The following is a 19,170-nucleotide window of genomic DNA, read 5'->3' as shown; positions in this document are numbered from 1 at the left end:
CATGCATTGAAGTGGTCACTCGTCGGCCTTTATTCACATGCAACCTGCTTGGCTCCAAAATGCTACCTTATTTGTTTGAAGTGGAAATAAAGGATAATTAATTAATCTGTTAATTATTCTTCCCTCCTTCCGACGAGCGCTGGTATCAAAGGCCCCGTGTCCCAGATGTGAAGGGAACAGATTCGTTTACTGATGAGGAACCAGGGAGATGCCCTAAGGCAGGGGAAGGAAAAAAATAGAAAAGCAAGCGTGGTACAAGCTTTCCAAAAGAGACCTAATTGGAATGATCCTAGAAATTCCACCGGCTCCTCTTCTACGAGAGACAAGTAGGTCTGTAGGACAGGCCCCACCACTGGCAAGGCAGGCTCCCTACAGATCTGTGCTTTAGGCTTAACTTGGTAAGCGTATAATGGATGTCATTAAATAAAACATTCCGAACACCAGCATCGCTTTCGGGATCCCTCTCTCGCGGTCCCCACTCCACCCCTGCATTAATTAGCCTGCCTCATGCTCTGTCCCTCCAAGTGCACGTGGCGGGTCCCACATGGGAGACAGACACCTCTGACCTGTCAGCAGTGGCAAAGTCAGCAAGCCCGCCCGTCGGCCCGTGCTCCCACAGACAGATAGCAGGATGCCCAGGTGCGACCAGGCAAATGAGGAGCAGGTGCCCCAGCATACTCCCTCTCCCCTACCTCTGGGCCAGGATACCTGTGCCACAGCCCCACCCCCACCCCGGCTACCCAGGTGTTGCATTCACTGATGTGGGGACCTTCCCTAAGCAAGGTGTCTGGGAATGGCCCCAAATGTTCACACATTGGCGTCTCCACCCCGTCATGGGACTTTGTAGAAATGGCGCGTAGGACCCGTCCCTGGGGCACAGGTTTGGCGATGTGACTGGCTTTGACCAGCGGGAGGTCGCCAGATGTGATTCAAAGCACCTGTGTGCCATTCTGTCTGTGCCTCTACCATGGGCAGCAGAACACCCCCGGGAGCTGCTGCCCCACACCTGGGACCTGGGCTGGCCCCGCTCCGAGCAAGGGGCCAGGCTTGGTCAACCCACAGCTCGAAGCCAGCCCTGCCTGGATAAGCCGACACCCAGCCGACCTGCCGACGCAGCTGGAGATCTGGTTCAGAAAGTCACTAGACCTGAACGAGCAACTCCTGGTCGGTGGCCCCCAGTGGAAATACGGGGCTCTGGTGGCAACCGCTTCATCAGCCTATCAATACACCAGCCTGCTGGGTGTGCTTCTGTTCAAAGACGCTTCTTTAACTCACTGTTGCTGATTCATGAACATCGAGCTCATGAGGACCTGGGGGACCCGTGCCCCTCAACTCTGAAGATGGAAAAATCCGCAGCTGTCGAAAACACTAGAGCAGGCTAAACCCACGAAGCCAGTCAGAGTCTCCGGACCCCGCAGCAAGGTAAACATCCCCGCGCTTCCATCCCAGTGGGACAAAAGCGTCCGTGTTCCTCCTGCCAGCCGCTACAGGCTCCGGCTGCATGACCGCTGCCAGAGAGCGCAGACAGGCTGCTCCTGGCCTCCACGGGCTTCCAAGTTCTCGGTGCTTCCTCCACAGCTAGAGGGGAGAGTCTCGGCAGCTGCTCCTACCCGTCAGCAGGGGTACTGTGAGCGGGCGTGGGATCTGAGGACTGCAAAGTGGGAGCAACCCCAGCCTCCCTGGCAGGTGCTTGAAGGGAGCTGGACCGGGCTCCTGAGTGCATATCTTTGCAGAACCGCAGACTTCTCGCCACAGAGACCAGACTGCAAGGGAAGCGGTGCTACCTTCTGGGTGACGTGGGCAGTAGGCAGCCCCATCCGCTCAGAAATCACAAAGTGGCCAGGGCCAAGAGTCAAAGAGCAGTGACAGCCCAACCTCACCGAAGAGCCCACAGAGGATTAATAGCTCATCTCCATCTTTACGAGCTCTGCTCCCGTCTGATGCTCCCGGGAGCATCCAGGAATTACATGAAAATTACAGGAATAGCGTGGGGCCCTCTGCTGTCCTTGGCACTCAGGGTTCTGGCCATCGGACTTTAGACAGGGGATTAGCCAGGAGGGCAAAGGGGCCCAGATATGTTCCGTATCTTACTTAGGAAACAGAGGATTAAAGTCGTGTTGCTTCAAATCCATATTAATCTGAACTTTAGGGAGCTCTCCCCTTGCTCAGGAGCACTGATAAGGAGAGAGCCGTTTCCGAGATGGGTTCTGGAGCCACAGGGGTCAGGAAGGACTGAGCACCCTGGAGCCCTGGGGGAAGCGGTGAAACCCTCAACGGGCGTCCGCTGCTCCGGCCAAGTGAGAATGCGAGATCCAAGCCAAACGGCGCACATGCCTATCCACAGACAGAAGTACGCATGAAGGGAGCACCTCTGTGTACGCAAGGCTCTTCTCAGAAAACAAAAGGGCGTGCGCTGCACAATCCCAAAGGCTCCCCAGGTTTCAACCCTGAACTTGTGCCCCTGGCTCCACACATACCAGCAAGGGCCACAGTGCACCCCTGAAACAACCGACTCCTGCAACGGCGACATTCCCTACTTCCCAGGCCCGGGAGGGAAGGAAGCAGGAAGAAGTGAGATGTGACCTGCGCCTCCGACTTTCTCTGGCACCTGTGTAAAGTCTCTGTCCAGAGCCTCTGTCTCACCAGACACGGCCTAACGGGGGTTCAAGCCTGGCATGGCCACATGGCAGCTTCGGGACCTCGGGCCAGTGGGTTCCCCTCTCTGGGGCTCACTGCACCCTCCACCTCATCGGGGGGGATCTGGGGTTAAATGAGTCCATTCAGAGGCAGTCCTCCAAGCTGTGCCCAGTGCAGAGTCGGCACACACGTCTGCTGGCCATCCAGGCTCAGATCCTGGGCCCCAGAAACCCGCTCTCAGGAGCCCACCTGCTCTGCCGGGTGCCAGCAGCCCCAGGAGCTCACGCCTGCAGGCTCCCTCCGCACAGACAACCCTTCCCACCCACGTGGCTCCTCCCTGAGGGCCCTCACACCCTGAGGAGAGGCTCCCTGCCACCCTGCGCGTCCCCCAGCCACCTCCTCCCACACCGGGCTCTGTGTACCCGGGAAGTGCAAAACAATTGTAATATTGTTCTGAGCCAAACATAATTAGGAAGGTAAATCTAGAACAACAGCTAAATCACATAATGCATTCCCAATCCAAGACGACGTCACTGGGGGATGTGTCAGGGTCTCGGGAGCTCCGCAGCACTGAAGTGACAGCTGTGCTCTCCCCTGGCTGTCTCCTGCTCCCCGCGCCCTCCCCTGCAGCCCGCTACAAGAGCAGAATGGGCTCCTGGCTTTCCCGGGGTCCACATGGAGCTCCCCGTGCTGGGCGGGTACACACAGCAGACGGGTCCTTCTAGAAAAGCCGGCAACCACACACCCAGCAGGAAGCGGACGGGCAGCTGCCACATGCCGGCACTGCAGAGACGTGTGGGGTGGTGCTGTGGGGGGGCCCATGTAGGGGGAGGCAGTGCCTTGGTGGGGGGGGGGGGGGGGGGGGGTGCCGGGGCGGGGGGGCAGCGCTCCCGCAAAGGCAGATCCCCGAGCAGCTGCCGGAGGCTATGCGGCAGTCCTCCTGACAGGCTAGGGAGGGAGAGAAATGTTCTGAAATGTGCGTGAGTGCATGAGTGTGTGTGTGCGTGCACACGTGTGTGCGGCTGCACAGAGGGGGATGGCTGTGTGCGTGCCTGAAGAAGAGCGGGGTCACGGAGGGGCCGGGCAGAGGCCGAGGGTGGCAGAGGGGACCCTCCAAGTCCATCTCCATGTGGCCAGAGGAGGGGACACGAGACACAGGTTCGGGTCACGCAAGGCAGGGGATCCAGAGGAAGAGAACGCAGCTCAGACTGGGCACAGAGGGGGGTCCCAGTCAGAGGTCTGGACTCCGGGCCACCCCTGACGCTGAAGCTCAGCGACCCCTTTGGCGGCACCCCGACTGCCACCCGGGGCCCCAGTGGCGCTTCTGCCTCCTGGGGGAAGGCAGGAGCAGGGAGCAGAACAGGACCCTGGCTGGACCCAGCCTCTTCTGCGCTGGCGCCCACCTTGGTTAGAACTGGAGGGTCCCGACGGCCCAGTCTGAACTGAAGTTGTGTTTCCTCTCACGGCCTGTGATGTGTGTGGCTTCACGCCTGCAGCCCCCACCCCACACCCCTGGATTCCCTGCACTGCTGCCCCCACCAGCTCCGGCACACCTCCCGAGAGGCCTGCTGTGACCGTGGCTGGCTCCTAAGACCTCAGAGACAGATGGCCTTGACTGACAGCTGCCCACGCACACTGTTCATTCACAGCTCCGTCGGGGTGAGGGGGGACGACAGGGTTGCTCTGCCCAACCCCCACCCCTTCCCTTTCCTCCCTTGGCTCCACCAGAATCGCAAAGAGATGATTAAATAAATAATGAGCACCGGCGCAGGAGAGCCCCGGGCACCTCTGAACTGAAGCCACAACCCGCTGTTGTCCTCCATCACCCGCCACCGGGCTCTGGGGGCACGGCGGCAGCCCGGAATCGGGGACACCCCATTCCCAAACACAATCTGGGGCAGAGGGGTGCGCCCTCTAAACGCCGCATCTCCCAGCACAGGGCGTCCTCAGAAGGCGTCTGGCCTGACTGTATTACCCTTTGAGGATCTGGAAAACCATCCATTTGTTCCCGCCCGCCAGCCACACCCATTCTTCTGCAACAAGCAAACCTGGGGAGACGCGGGGAGACGCACGCTCACGCACCCCCAACACCAACCGGACTCCCAGAGAGCCGAAGGGACTTGACGTTTCAAAGGAAGCTCTGTGTTCCCGCATGGGGTGAGTGTCCGTGGTGCTCCCACTCTGCTGGCCCCTGACTGATCTACACCCACAGGCCCAGCCAGCCCGAATACACTGGGTTTTACGGGTTCTCTTTCCCTCTTTCCCTTTCCCCAGCCCCAACTGGCTCCTCCACATGATAAAATTAAACGGAATAAAATCAGCCCCGTTTTTCACAGAAAGGTCTGGAAGGATCTGGAAGCAATCCATTTCCCCAGCTCTCCAAGATTAAATGATGAGCCAACGCCCCCCTGTGTATGGCTCGAGCCTCCCGGAGCAGAGGCACTCTGCTTTCTCCAGCTCATAATGCTAATCTGGTTCTCTGGGATCTCTGGAAACAGCTGGAAAAATTTGCCCCACACCACAGCACAGCCAGGCTCCACAGAGGTGGGCTCCTCTGCTCTCTGGGGCCTCCCATGTCCCCCTGCCTGGCCCAGGACCGTAACGGGCAGGCAGACTTGCTGGCCTGGAGGGCCATCCAGGTTGGGGTTGGGGGAGGATGCTCTTCTGGTGGGACCAGCGCCATCTCCCTGCAAACTTGGAAACAGACGCTCATCCCCAGGATGCTCTCCTCCTGACTCTGGGACAGCCGGGGCTCTCACATGTACGCCCTCCGCCCTCCGGAGGGGAGGGTTATCCCTGGGCAGGAGCAGAGCAGCGGCCTGGGGATGGAAGGCCAGGGGCGGAGGGAGGGCTGCGAGGCATCGCCCGGGAGCTCGCCTGCAGGGAGAATGAATGCGGACCGAGTCCCCACAGCGCAGTGCTCTGCTGTGTCCAGATGCGGGGCAGGGAGCTGGGGAAAGCTCTTTCTTTTCCTCCTCCCCAAACCACTGGCTTCCTTGCAAATTCCAGACTTCCCGTGATTTTAATTTTATGGTTCACATTTTCTGCCAGCAGAATCCCGGATGACAAGGTAGAAAGTCTGCCTTGATTAACTGTCCCTCTGGCGCTGAGGCAGGGCCCGGCATGACAAACAGCAGGAATAAAACCGAGAGAGGCTTGCGGCAGGCAATCGCGGGCCGGCAGTAAATCCCGGCTCTGATGGGGCCGAGATGAGCTGGTTATTTTATGGAGGGGGAGCGCGGCTGAACCGGCAGCCTCCCCCACCCCCCTCGCAGTAGACACCCCCACCCCTGGCCCCTGGGCCCCCGCCCCCTCCTGGCTCCCATGCAGTGGATATTGTTTAAGTAAGATAGAGTGGAATCGCTCTATTGTGTCATTGATTTTTAATAAAAACAGGTAACATGCTGCAAATCTGACGGTTATTTCATTTCTGCTCTGCTTTGCCCAGATGTCCAGTAACTTCCCCCAAGGGCTCCATCCAATGGGCAGGGGCGGGCCTGGTTCTGTGAGCGGTCCGGGAGGTCTGCACTCCCTTCCCTCTTAAACAGACGTGCATGCTCAAACACACAATGTACCCACGCAAACAAGCACACGGGTGTGAGCACACACCTACACACCCACATTGCTCTCAGCACACCACATGCACATGCGTGTGCTTTCATGCACATGTATGTGAGCCCACGCATGCGGGTATATATATGCAGACACACACGCGCACCTGTACATGCACACACACGCGCGCGTGCGCCTGCCTGGCCAGCGAGGAGGGACAGACCAAGCCTGCGCTCTCCTTCCAACCCAGCTCTTCAGTCTGCGGTGACCTTGAGCCTGGCATGCATGAGGCGGACGTCCGGGAGCAAAGGCACGGACGCGGGGCAGGAAAGCTGGAGCCGCGGCAAAGGAGGACAAAGGGAAGGGCTGAGGGGACCGGGGAGTGCGTCCCCGTTACGTCGTGAGGAGCCTAAGCCTCGCACACCCCAGACAGAAGTTCTCCCAGAACCGGGCAATACCACCCGCCAGCCGTAGCCAGGCCTCCCAGGGCGTCTCCGTCGGGCTCCCCGGGATCTCGGAAGGAAGCGGAGGCTCTGCCCAGTTTACGGTGGGAGCAAGGCGCGCTGTTCGCCAGTGACCTCGAGCTCACAGCATCGGTCCGCAGGAATACCAGCGGCTGAGGGTAAGTAAGCCTCGCGCTGCCGGGCCTTGCCAACATTCCCTAAGCACTTCCACAAGGGGTCCCTCCTTTTGTGTCCTATTTCCTGTCCCCTGTAGCTCCAGAAAGGGAGGAGCCACATGGTCTCCATCTCATCAACAAGGGACCTGCAAGGTGGGGGACTCACTCAGGGCACATGGGCCTGGGCAGACCCTACTTCCAGCCTGACCTCCCTGCCAGCTGGGCCCTATTGGCCACACCTGGATCTTTCCTCCTGGGCTCTCCAGGGTCAGCAGTGGTGGGTGAGGTGGGGGGCGGCTACAGCCCGGGGGGCAGCTGCTTGGCAGGTCACACACCCCAGGGACACAAGGGGCAGATGGGGCCAGGAAGCCAGAAAAGAATGTCAGAGGAAGGACTGTGGGGGGAGAGAAATGGTCTGGGCAGAAGCTCCAGGGGTGGGAGGCAGAGTGGCACCCATGGGAGCAGGGCGTGGGGAGCGCTGAGCGGGGCTTCAGATAGCGCACCTGCCTCAGGCGCAAGCCCAGTGGTCTTGGGGGCCGTGTCCCTCTCAGAGCCTTCCAGTCTGTCCTGGGTCAGGAGCATCCCCCCAGAGTTCACATCCGCTGGAAACTCAGAATGTGACCTTATCTGGATAAACGTTCGTTGCATATGTAATTAAAATAAGGGTGGAGATGAACTCTCCTGGCTGGCGGCACCTACCTTCTAAGCAACATAGGAAAAAGACTGCGTGAAGGCTGCCGCAGAGATGGGAGTGATGTTTCTACCCACCAAGGACCTCCAGCAGCCACCAGAAACGGGGACAGAGGCACACTCTCCCTTGGAGCCTCCAGAAGGAGCCGAGCCAACGTGCACACCTCGAATGCAGACATGGGGCCTGCAGAACTGGGCGAGTGTAAGCTTCTGTTGCTTGTGATTTCTGACCTACAGCAGCCCCAGGAACCCACAGCGTCCTTATCTGAGAACTGAGGGCTGGAGCAGCATGGGCCTTAGGGGTGATACGAGTTCAGCAGCCCGGGTTGGCAGGGCGGAGGGGAGGGGCAGGGGGAGCAAGCACAGGAGGGGCGGAGGAGAGCAGATGTAGGAGAGAGTTCAACAGTGAAAAGCATCTGGTAAGTACTCCAAATGGCACTGGCTGCTGTTTTTAATATTTCATAGCAAAAGGCAGACTTAAAGCACAAAACCAAAGGCAGGGCCTTCGGACCTCAGAGGGAGGTGGGGACAGGGCCACAGAACAGCAAGCTGGCTGACAAGAGGGGGGATGGGAATAATGCAGGACAGTGGGTGGAGGGAGGGCAGCCATGCAGGCGAGGGGAAGGGAGATTTGAGTCCCATCAAACCTGGTTCCGGGAGGCCAGGACCAGAGGGTTTCCTTTCCAAGTAAAAAGCAGGATTCGCAGGGCTCCAGGCGCTGCCTTGAGGCCGAAGGGCCAGAAAGCCACAAAGGAAGATCTCACCGACATGGTCCCAAAGATCTCTCGTCTCAGCAGCCCCTGGATCCCTCAAAGCAGGGCAGGGACAGGCATCCTGGCATTCGGGGTCTGGACCTGCTCTTCAGAGACCACAGGCCTGGGCACACACCCTCCGGAGAGAACCACCGACTGGGGGTGGTTAACACCTAACCCCACTGGGCCCCAGCCTTCCTCCACTCTGCTGCCCTCCAGTCTGTGCTGACCCAATAAGCCCTTGGGCCGGACACCCGCCTTGGGGCTCAGCAGCCAGGCCAAAGCTGGGTGTGCATGTGTGCGTGGGTGTGCGTGGGTGTGCCTGCCCAACACACTTCTCCACCCTCACTCATACTCACGCGGGCACTGCGAAGGTTAATAAAGGGACACTTCCGCTGGCAGGAAGTCAGGTGGCAGGGGAAGCTCACTGCCTATCGCTTGGAGTTAAATGCTGACCCAAGAGGGAGAGATGGAGAACCTTGCAAGTGGATAGACCCACAGGAGGGAGGAAGGTTTCCTCCTGCCGTAGCAACAGCCCAGCCAATGAGAGACTGTCACAGCCCAGCCAATGAGAGACCGTCATAACCCAGCCAATGAGACGCCCCCGTACTTCCATTCCCCAGTGTACTCCAATGGACTTGCTGTTTACAACAGCCTTCCCAGCAGCCCCTTTGCTCTATAAAAGAGCCTGCTTCCGCGGTTCTGCAGACCTGCCTGCGGTTCTGCGGTGGCTTCCTTGTCTCCGGATACAATTCTCTGCTCTTGCAGAATAAACCCATTTCCGCTGGTACAATGACAGGTTTTATTTTTCAGTGTCGCCTACACAGGCAGGCACACAGCTGGCTCCGTAGGCCTGACCACCAGCCCCGGCCCCCTCACCGGCAGACCCTGCTCGATGCGCATCTGTGGTGCTCCCATGGCCCCCACCTGCCCCGAGTTCAAGGCCACGGAACGGAGCACCACCGAGAAGGCCCCTGGGCCCTGCAAGGCCGGGCCCAGGGGTGACCTGCCAGGGCAGTGGCCACAGGGGCAGAGCCACCCGCCGCAGGCGACAGGAGCCCTAGAATGACAGCAGCAGGAACAGAAGCACAGATCCCTCGTCCACTCCTGGCCGGGACGAGTGTGAGCACTACATAGGCCCTAACCGCTGCCTTCACAGCCTCCCTCTGTGACCCGCGATGGGCTCCACTTCCCCCTGCCCTAGAGGAGGAGCCCTGGGCAAGGTGGCGGGGTCTGGGCTGGGGGGTGGGCCCCGTTCTGCCACCTGCAGTGCCGTCACATGCACGGACCAAGGAGCACATCACTGTGGACAGAGACAACAGGAGCACGGGGAAGGGGAGCAGCAGGCTGCACACCAGCCCTGTCTCAGGCTTGTCTGGCAGAGTTCGGGCTGAACGCCAGGGGCTCGTGGATTCCTGGGTCCTCGCAGAGGGACAGGGTTGGGGCCAGCCAGGACACGCCCACCCTGTCACCTCCCCCACTGCCTGTGAGTCATCCCGCTCCACTGAGCCATCTTGTCTAGTTCAGACCTCTTCACAGGATCTGAGCTCAACAAGGCCAGAGGGTGGCTGGGCGTGTGTCACCAGCTCCGAACTCACTTCCCTTGTGACAAGAACCTACACCCACGGAGCTGTGCGGCTGAGTACACCCTGCCTCCCCCCGCCCCCCGCCATGATGTCCTGGCCAGCACTGGCCCCACATGTGCTGTCCCCCTGAGCAGCACAACCAAAGCCCACGTGCCCAGCCCCCTTCCTACCTCCCCACAGGCGCCCAGGGCTACCTGGGACTCACCACTGCGCCCTCATGTGACCTGCCTGCCTCCCTTCCAGCACTGCCCGCACTGCCCTACACAAGGCTCGTGTCTGGGTTTGTATTTCAGGAGCTTGTATCTGCTCTCAAACCAATAGTATCTACAGATACTGCGGAATATCCAAAATACGTAAAGGATGTTTCCATCACTCAGAAAGAAATCTTGCACTTGTTCCCAGTCCCGCCCCGCTCCCCATCCCTACCAGTGGCCGACAGCCACCATTTGCTGTCCCCGGACATGCCTTTCTGGACATTTCATGCCAGTGGAACCTACAACACATGGACTTCCTCACCGGGCTGCCCTCACGGCGTGTAACCTCCTTAAGGTTCATCTGTGTTGTACCTGGTGTCAGAGCCTTTTGAAGGCTGCATACTAGTCCGCTGGACGGAGAAGCCATGCTTTGTTTATCTGTTCATCCGTGCACAGACACTGGACGGTTGTCACCTTCTGGTGACTGTGAGTGGCGCTGCTGTGAACGTTCGTTCACAGGTTGTTCTGTGTGGGTGCGTTTCCACGGGGTTCGGGTCTATGAGGGAGCATATTTTCTTGTAAAAAGGTCCCAGTGTCCTGAGAGAAAGTCGAAGAAGCTGAGCAGATCCTGGAGCAAAGGATCCCAGATGTGTTTTCCAAGCGGCGTCAGCCTTGGTGCAGACTCACTGACTCACTTCTCTGCTGACCGCCCCACCCCCCACCTGGGAGGGCTGCCTCTGCTTCCCCAGCACACGGCCCATGCAGACTGGTTCCCAGAGCTCAACATCATCACCGACAGCCCGCCTGTCTGGACCAGCCTTCCCCACCCCCTCCCACCCCGCAATCTCCCTCCCCATGCGCTCCAGCTTGGGGCCCACAAGGAACGCTCCCCCGGCACAGCTCATCCTGCCTTCACGGATGCACAGCTTGGGTCTCAGCAAAGTCCTGGGAGGGCAGCCTGGATGCTGTCCACGCACGGCGCATTCCAGAGCAGCCCCGCCCCCAGGGGACGTCTGGAGACACTTCAGGTGGTCGTGATGGGGGAGAGAACCTGCGACCAGCGGGTAGATGCCAGGGATGCTGCTGAACATGCTCCAATAACAGGACAGCTCCCACACAGACCTCTCTGCTCCAACCATCAACAGGGCTCAGGTTGAGGAATCCTGACCTTGGAGGGAAGTACCACAGGTGATTGCTCCTACATGTCCCTGAATGCTGGCCAGCTGAGCAGAGAGCACTCTCACTCACCAGAAGCCTGAAGGGCCAGCTCAGCACTGCCTCATCTGTCCTAGTACTTCCAGGACACAGAATGCCATACTTCCCAGAAAGTTCCAGAAGCTTCTCTCCCAGCTTCATGCCCGGGACAGGTTTCCCTGTTTTCTCTCCTGGCAGCAGAATGGCAGATCCCTGGTCAGGAGCCATGGGGGCCGGGAGGAGGTGCTGTTGCACCCCAGTACCCCACCCATCTCACCCCACCCCTAGGACCCAAGGCCAACGCTCCCCTGTGAGGACTGGGACACGGTGGCCTCCCCTTCAGACACCTCCCTTCCACCTCGACATTATCCCAAACCAGCTTTGATGTGTAGTCACTGCCTCCCGAGTGTGAGGCAAGAGAGTGAGTTTGTTAGCAGTCAACACTTAGAACCCAGCTCGATTTTGGGAGCTGTTCTCGGGGTGCCATAGTCTCCCCGGGCCTCTCCAATTGGGTGCAGCTCCAGCCTCGGGTCACATCGGAGAGGCCCTTGGGTGAGTTCCAGGGCTGGAGCTCCAAGAAGCAGGGAACTCAAACTTCCAGCCTCATCCCGCCACGTGGCCGTACAAACATCCCACAGATTCTACCCCCGCTCTGCTGGCGGCTGTGTTCACAGAGGTCACACGGGCACCGCTCTGCCGGCGGCTGTATTCACAGAGGTCACACGGGCACCGCTCGTCCTCCCGTCCACTGGGCAGAGCACGGGCTGATGCCCACCTCCACTGCACGGAAGAACCAACTGAGGTGCAGGGAAGTTGCCTGCGTGCGGGAGGGGAGAGGGATTCAGTCCTGGACTGGGTGCCCCAAGCCTGGCTTAGCCACCCCCCTGGCTCCCCCGCCTCTGAAGTGCAAGGATTTTCCTATAGGCAGTGGGGAGGCGGCTGGAGGGCTTCCCTCTGCTCTGTGCTGTGCTGCCCACATGAGCACCACTTGGCACCGGTGGCATGAGCCCTACCACGGGTCAGCTGCAGCAGCAGAAGGGCAGGAGTGCAGGGATGGGGTCACAGTGGGACAGAGGGACCTAGACCAGAGCTTTTGGACACTGCAGTGGGTTGAATTATGTCCCCCAGAAGGGTATGTCCAGTCCAGGTTTACCCCTGGACTCTCAGACTGCAACCTCATTTTGGAATAAGGGTCTAGAGTGGCCTGAAATCCAATGACCAGCATCTTTAGAAGAAACAGTAGAGAAAGACACACAGAGAAGGCCACATGACAGTGGAGGGGCCTGGCCACAAGCCGGGGGGCCTAGGCTTCCAGAAGCAAGGAAGCAGGAAGGACCTCCCACAGACCTTCAGGCGCCTTGAATCTCAGACTTCTGGCCTCCAGTGCTGGGAGAGACCCCGTGCAGCCCCAGGACACTTGCACAGACCTATTTGAGGATTAGGGTGCAGTGCTTCCCCTTGAAGCTGTTCCCAGAGCAAGGTCAGTGCGTGAACCTGGTCTTGCCAAGCCCACCCTCCCCAGCTGCTTGGCAGACCTCCTTGCCTAAGGGAGAGCATCCGCCAAGATGCCCTCATGGAGGCTCTGAGACAGGACAGAAGCCCCTCATGATGGTGCTGGCAGCCATGCTCCCACTGTGGCCACTATCGTGTCTGCCAGCCACTGGGGGGAGGCTGCTCTGCTGGACCATGCGGGGTGTCGCTCAGAAGCCCGGGTCCCTCTCCCAGACTTCCCAGCGAGTGGGGAGAACAAACAAGACTTCCCCACTCTGGTGCTGTGCTGGCAGGGGGTGGGGGCCGGATCTGCTTCTGACACCGTGCTTCCTTTGGCTTCCATGAAGAAAATTAACATTTAATTACAGTCGGAGCAGAACAGAGCACCTCCCGGAGAAGGCGGTGGGAACATGTCACCCGCCGCCCGTCTCCCTCCCCCATCCACAAGGCTCCTCCCCTGAGCAGCCCGCCCTGGGCCCTCCTCTCCCAGCGCCCTGGTACCCCAACACTTCCTTCAAGGGCGTCAGCAAGAACTTCCCGAGCCCTCGGCAATCTCCCCCCTGCCGTCACTCCAGCCCGATTTATGACACAGAACCATTCTGAAGCTTCCGACCTTTTCCATCCAGAGATATTTCGAAATTTTGCATAATTGCCAATTAAGATCATTTTCATCATTCAATTATGGGTGAATATTCCTATGTACTTACTGGAAATGTGCACACGCGGACACACACACTGGATGTGGCCAGCACAGACCGTACGGAGCATCTCCCTTGGCGGACACCCGAGGATAGCGGCCCCAGCCCCCCGATGGCCCATGCCCCGCACGCGCGCACAGCGGCAACCCAGTGTGGCCAAGCAGGGGTGGGCTCAGCCCACTGAAGCCCCGATGGGCCCCTCCACCCCTGCCGCTCTTGGGCAGGGTCAGCACCTCCCTGTTACCCAGCCAGCCCACCTGTTAATTAGTCACTCATTAGGCTAATCACAGCTATCTCGCCTCCCGCTGTGGGGGAGACATTAGCACGGTGGACACCGGCCCCAAATGCACATAACAGGTCTTCAGGAGGCAGGAGAGAAGCCCGCGCTGGATGTTCGTGCAAGCTGTGTGCCCCTCTCAGGAACGCAGAGGGCACATGTGCGGCGACACTCGAAAGCCCGCCAGGGTGTGCAGACGCTGTGCATCACGCTGTCCCAGAGGGCAGGGCTAGCAAAAAGGCTGGTCCCACTTCAATCCTGACCAGGTCACTTCCCAGGCGGAGACCAGAGGCCTGGGCCGGGAACGGGAGGACGAAGGGGGACCGCAGAGCAGCTCCCTCGGCACGGGGAGAGGCGGTGCCAGGCTGCCAGAGCAGATGCGCCCACGGGAGCATATGGGGATGTGGATGCTCGGATGGTGGGTCCGGGAAGCCCCGGCCACCCCAAAACTCCCAGAGGAGCAGCAGGTCCATCTGAACCCACGGCCACAACCCAGGGGCGATGCAGATAGAGAACACGACCTGTGTCTGAGCAGAAGGCCATGGAGCTCGGGGAGCCCCGCCAGGGCAGATCCTAAGAAGGGAGAAAAAGCAAAACCCTTGCTAAAGAAACACATCTGAGCAGCGAAACCTCCCTTTAGGAAAACACCAGCCAGGCTTTGCTGCCTGAGGGCTGGCGGCTTTCAGCCAGAAGCTGGGACAGCACCCTCCTCTGAGGACAGATGACGCCCACCTGCCCCCAGCGCAGGGGGCCCCCGACTAAAACCAAAGCCATTGTCTTCCCCCCAGAAGTTTCTGCCCACAGACAGGCCACACCCCTCCTGCTGCCTGCCCGGCATCACTAGGACTACTTGCTATGGAAATGCACCATTATTAGAGGCCGTAATGATGTTCAGGTGTCATTTGCAAGAAATTGAATCTAAACACCTGGGTAGTAAATGAGAAAAAAAGGTATTAGGAAATTGGATTTTAAGTGTTTTATGCTAATTTATTCTGCTCAGCCATTAGAGTCAACCTGAAGCTGGGGGACTGTCAGTGTGGTAACAATCGCAGGCAGAGACAGGCTGGGAAGAAGCTGTCACCTGCGTCGCACTTGGAGGCCAGAAGACACGCACGCCAGCGATGCACCGGTGTCATCCTAGGGACGGGGTAAGCTGGTGCAGCATGGGTTCAAATCCTCCCGAAAGACGAACTTTTCACCTTGACCGCGACTCATGCATCCAACCCGAATCACGGGGTGAGACGAGCCCTAGGATCAAAGGGCCAGAGGGAAACCATCCTCTAATAAGGACCCTGGTGGCTGTCGCAGGCAGTTACACGGGACTCGGGAGGCCTCCACGGGGCACCTGAGTTCACGTCCCTACTCTGCCGCTCGCTGGCCGTGAGACCCTGGGCAAGCCGTCTGACCCCCCAGACCTTCCCTTCCACCGTCTGAAAGCCGGTGTGGAGCACGACCTGCACCACCTGTCACGGGGACGACGAGATGGCGCGTGAAGCCTGGCTACAGTGCCTGACCCGAGGTAAGCGCCTCATAAAAGCAGCTACTGGGAGGGGCCACCTTCCTCTGCGCCCAGAGGACCCCCATCCAGTAGGGCCGCGTCCTCCGCAGAGATCCCCTATGGCTCTGCTCTCAGGCCCACAGAGCTAAGAGGGCCTTCTGTCACGTCCCCGTGTACTGACGTGTGTGTGGACGCGTGTAGGCATATGCTAATGTGTACGTGGGGTCAGCTCCTGGGGGGAGGGGCAGAGGGTGTGTAGTCGGAGCCCCAGAGGAGGGTGAGGTGGAAGAAGCGAGAGAAGCAGGGAGACAGGACTGAAAGCTGGGCTTTCGGGAGGAAACAGGACACCTGGGTGTCCCAGGAGGGACACCTGAGGATGCGTGTCCCAGGAGGTGAGGACTGAACACCCCGACGGCACACGGATGGGCCATGGGCAGGGCCGCCGGGCCCACACACTGCCGCAGACTTCGCGGGAGGGGCACGTGCGGTCAGGGTGGAAGGAGGCACAGTGTGCACTGGGGCCTCTGCAGGGGAGGGCGGCGCGTCAGGCAAGGGGCCGGGACGACAGATGGCTGCTGGGCACCGGACGTGGGCTGGAGCAGGTCCTGTGTGCTTGGAGGAGATGGTCCCCTGCCCCTCGCTGGGCCCGGGCATCCCCGCCCCCTGCGAGGCGTGCGGCAGTGAGCTCTCGCTTTACCTTCTGGGTCTATGCAGCGGGGGTGACGACGGGGCCAGCCTCGCGGGGCTGCCGAGGACCCCAGGGCGCTTCTGCAGTGCCCCCGCGCGCAGTCGGAGCAGGGCGCCACTTACCACAGCTCCGCACAGCGTGAAATGCCATGGCCGTGGGGGGGTTCCAGCCCCGGAAGGCGGACTGGCTGTGGCCTGGCCCTGGGCCCTGGTGGCCATAGCCCAGGTCAGAGCGACACACAGAGAACAAGCCACACCTGGAGCGGTCTCGGGCGCACTCTGCCTCCTCTGGGACAGGGAGCTGTGGGGCCAGCATCGGGAAGAAGCAGCGCTTGCATCTCAGCAGGACCACTCCCGCATCCCCTGCTCCCAGGGCATCTTAGGCTCCTGCCTCTCTGGGGAAGCCTAAGGGCAGCTGGCGGGGGACAGGGGGATTAAAAAGAGCTTGAGGACCAAGAGAGCCAGAGACTTCCACTACGCCCAGTGACGCTGGGGAGCCTGCAGCGGTGCCGAGGTCACAGACACAGGCTGGGACCCCGGAGCACTGCGGGAGTGTGCAGGGGTGCAGAAGCGTGCGGACGTGTGAATGTTGCGAAGACGTGTACACGTGTACAGATGGTGTGCAGACTTGGCAGGAGTATGTGGACGCATGTGGACGTGTGTAGGCATGTGCTAACATATGTGGATGTGTGTGGACACCAGCAGAAATGTGCAGTTGGCCGGTGTGTGCAGACGTGTGCAGACATGTGCGGACACGTGCACGCCCCTGAGGCAGCAAAGCTCCAGAACTCCCCCACCTCCCGAGGCTGCGCCCCTCCACACTGGGACTTGGGCACAGCTGTCACAGCCACAGGCACTGTCCCTCTGGAGCCTTGGGCTGCCCGGTGCCAGGGCCAGAGCTGCCCAGGGGCCGAGATCTACCGTCCCTATTACACCTGCCTGTCCCCCATCCTGGAACACAGAGCAGCTTCGTCAGAAGGGGAGGGGTGCGCTGAGGGCCTCCCACTGTGGCTGATGGAGACCAGGGACCCGACTCAGCTCCCGGGGGCTCGGGTCCACCATCCTGGAGGCCTGGGGTGGACAGCAGGCCATGTCGCCTGGGGAGCAGACGCCTGGCCCTGTGGATGCCAGCCGTCCGGGAAGGCATTTCTCAGCTGTCAGGTGTGCCCCCCACCAAGCTCACACCCCCAAGTCCCGGTGCACCCTCTGACCCTCTGACCCCTGCTCTGGGAGCATCAGCCCACCCCAGGAGGTGACGCTGACTCACCCCAAGCCTGGGCTCATCGTTCTCCTGACCTACCCCTCCCACCTCCCACCTTGGCCCGGTTAGGACTCTGGAGTGGATGGGGATGAGCGGCCGGGGCGGGCCCGGACAGTCTGACCGCGCGGTGACACATGTCAGTTTAGCATCGGACGCCCTCTCCTGCGGGGGTGTCTGGGGGACGGGGCATCTTCATACAGCTCACGAGGAGGGGGACAGCCCTTCTGAGCTCTATAGATGTCACACCGACTTCCAGAGACCCAGGGAGGCATCCAGCCGGGGCACGTGGCTGCCGGCTCCCTCAAGGGGCCTTTCTGGTTGTCCCAACACTTCCACCCGTTCATCCCGGGGAGGCGGCACCCACAGGCCCCCGGCACCCCCCGGAGCAGAGACCATAGCAGACTCCAGGCCCCTGTATCTGGGGAGTCGGAGCGTCCTGTTACCCCAGGATGGTAGAGGCACAGGGCGGCAGGGAGCTCAGCGGGGCTCTGCCCCCCTCCCCTCCCCCACCCCAACCGCCAACAAGGTGGGCTAAACCACGTCACTGCACACAGGGGTGGCAGGGCCAGTCCTCGGGTGGCCGAGTCCTGGGGTGGAGACCAGCAAGACACTAGTGAACGAATCAGGATTTCTGATGGGAGCGGCTTGATGCCCAATGTGACGGCCTCAGGAGGGTCTGGAGGTGAGGAGAAGGTGTGACCACTTGGGCCAATCCCTGAATGCACAGAGCACTCATTGGGAGGGGAGGGTTATGGATTCCCTGGGACATCACCCTCGCCAGGGCTCTGCTCTGCAATACCCCCCACCCCACAGCGAGGGCCCCTGCCCCTCCCCCATCTCCCACTCGCATGGTCTCTGCAGGCCCCTTGGTGCCTCCATGCCTGCACCCAGGGTTCGGGGCCTCAGGACCTCTCCCACCACCTCCCACCCGCTTGACTCACTCAGGAGGCTCCTGAGGACAGTGGTGCAGGGTCCCAGAGCTCTGAATCTGGCTGTGGAAGGGGAGACAGGCTGGTATTCTTCCCTATCTTGTCTGGAGCAGGAAGGACACAGGGACAGCTGAAGGGGAGCGTCTGAGCATTAGGACGCTACCCTCCACCCACTTCTAATGCCAGACTCGGTGTCTCTCCAGGAAGCAGGAATCCTGGGGAACCCAGTGCAGTCAGAGCTTGGCGGGGGTGATGGCAGGAGGGTGCCCCACCTGAGAGGAAGGGTGCCAGGAGCAGGTGGGGCTCTGGGCAGGGAAATGCTGGGGGGTCTGTTCTGTATCGCACAGACGCCGAGATTTCTGGGCCATCCCGACAATGGCCGCATTCCTGAAGTCTGGCAGGAAGACCCCCCCCAGCACTCAGCAGGTATCCGGATGCCTGTTCCTTAGAGGCGGGACGTCAAGATTCTGGTGGTGGGGTGGGGGCTTAAGGGTGAGGACTAGAGGATCGAGGGGTAGAGTTTGATTTCCTCATTTAACAAACACACTTTGAATGCTGGAACTTGCCCTAAAAACCGTGGTTCCTCGCAACGGCCAAGAGCCCCTCAACACCCAAACAGATGCACAGAACGTGTCACTTCATGCGGTGGAATACGGGTCTTCCTCAACTTACAATGGGCTACGTCTCACTAAACCCATCCCGAACTGAAGCTGTCCTAAGTCAAAAGTGCACTTAATGCACCGAACCACGGCCAGAGCCCAGCCGAGCCCAGCCCCACGTGTGCAGGGCACTCCCGCAGCCTACAGCCGGCCTGCGCGAAGCCTCTCTTACCACAGAGCGCTGACCACCTGGCACTTGGTGAACACTGCACAGAGCGTGACAAGCGGTGGCCGTGTGGGGACGGGATGGCTGTCACCGTATGGGCTGGGTGACCCTGCTGATCTCAGGCTCACGGGGGGCTCTGCTCGCTGCCCAGCATCACAAGAGAGGGTCCGACCACGTATGGACACCAGCCCGGGAAAAGATCCACGTTCAGAATCGTGAGGAGGGTTTCTACTGAACATGTATCACTTTCACACCGTCGTAAAGTCGAAAACTCCTCACA

At 60.2% G+C, this 19,170-nt stretch overlaps 1 protein-coding gene and 1 long non-coding RNA gene across 7 annotated transcripts in view; one reads left to right on the top strand and one right to left on the bottom strand.

The window, feature by feature from the left end:
• Positions 1 to 19,170, bottom strand: part of RBFOX3 (RNA binding fox-1 homolog 3) — a 398,328-nt gene that overhangs the window by 263,286 nt on the left and 115,872 nt on the right. The window lies entirely within an intron of this gene.
• Positions 6,458 to 9,019, top strand: LOC132003672 (uncharacterized). Its single transcript, XR_009400265.1, has 3 exons — positions 6,458 to 6,811; positions 7,473 to 7,700; positions 8,206 to 9,019. It is a non-coding gene; the product is annotated as an uncharacterized LOC132003672 (long non-coding RNA).

This window comes from Mustela nigripes, chromosome 16 (assembly GCF_022355385.1).
Source record: "Mustela nigripes isolate SB6536 chromosome 16, MUSNIG.SB6536, whole genome shotgun sequence".
Lineage (NCBI taxonomy): Eukaryota > Metazoa > Chordata > Mammalia > Carnivora > Mustelidae > Mustela > Mustela nigripes.
This window is presented reverse-complemented; position numbering and strand designations above follow the sequence as displayed.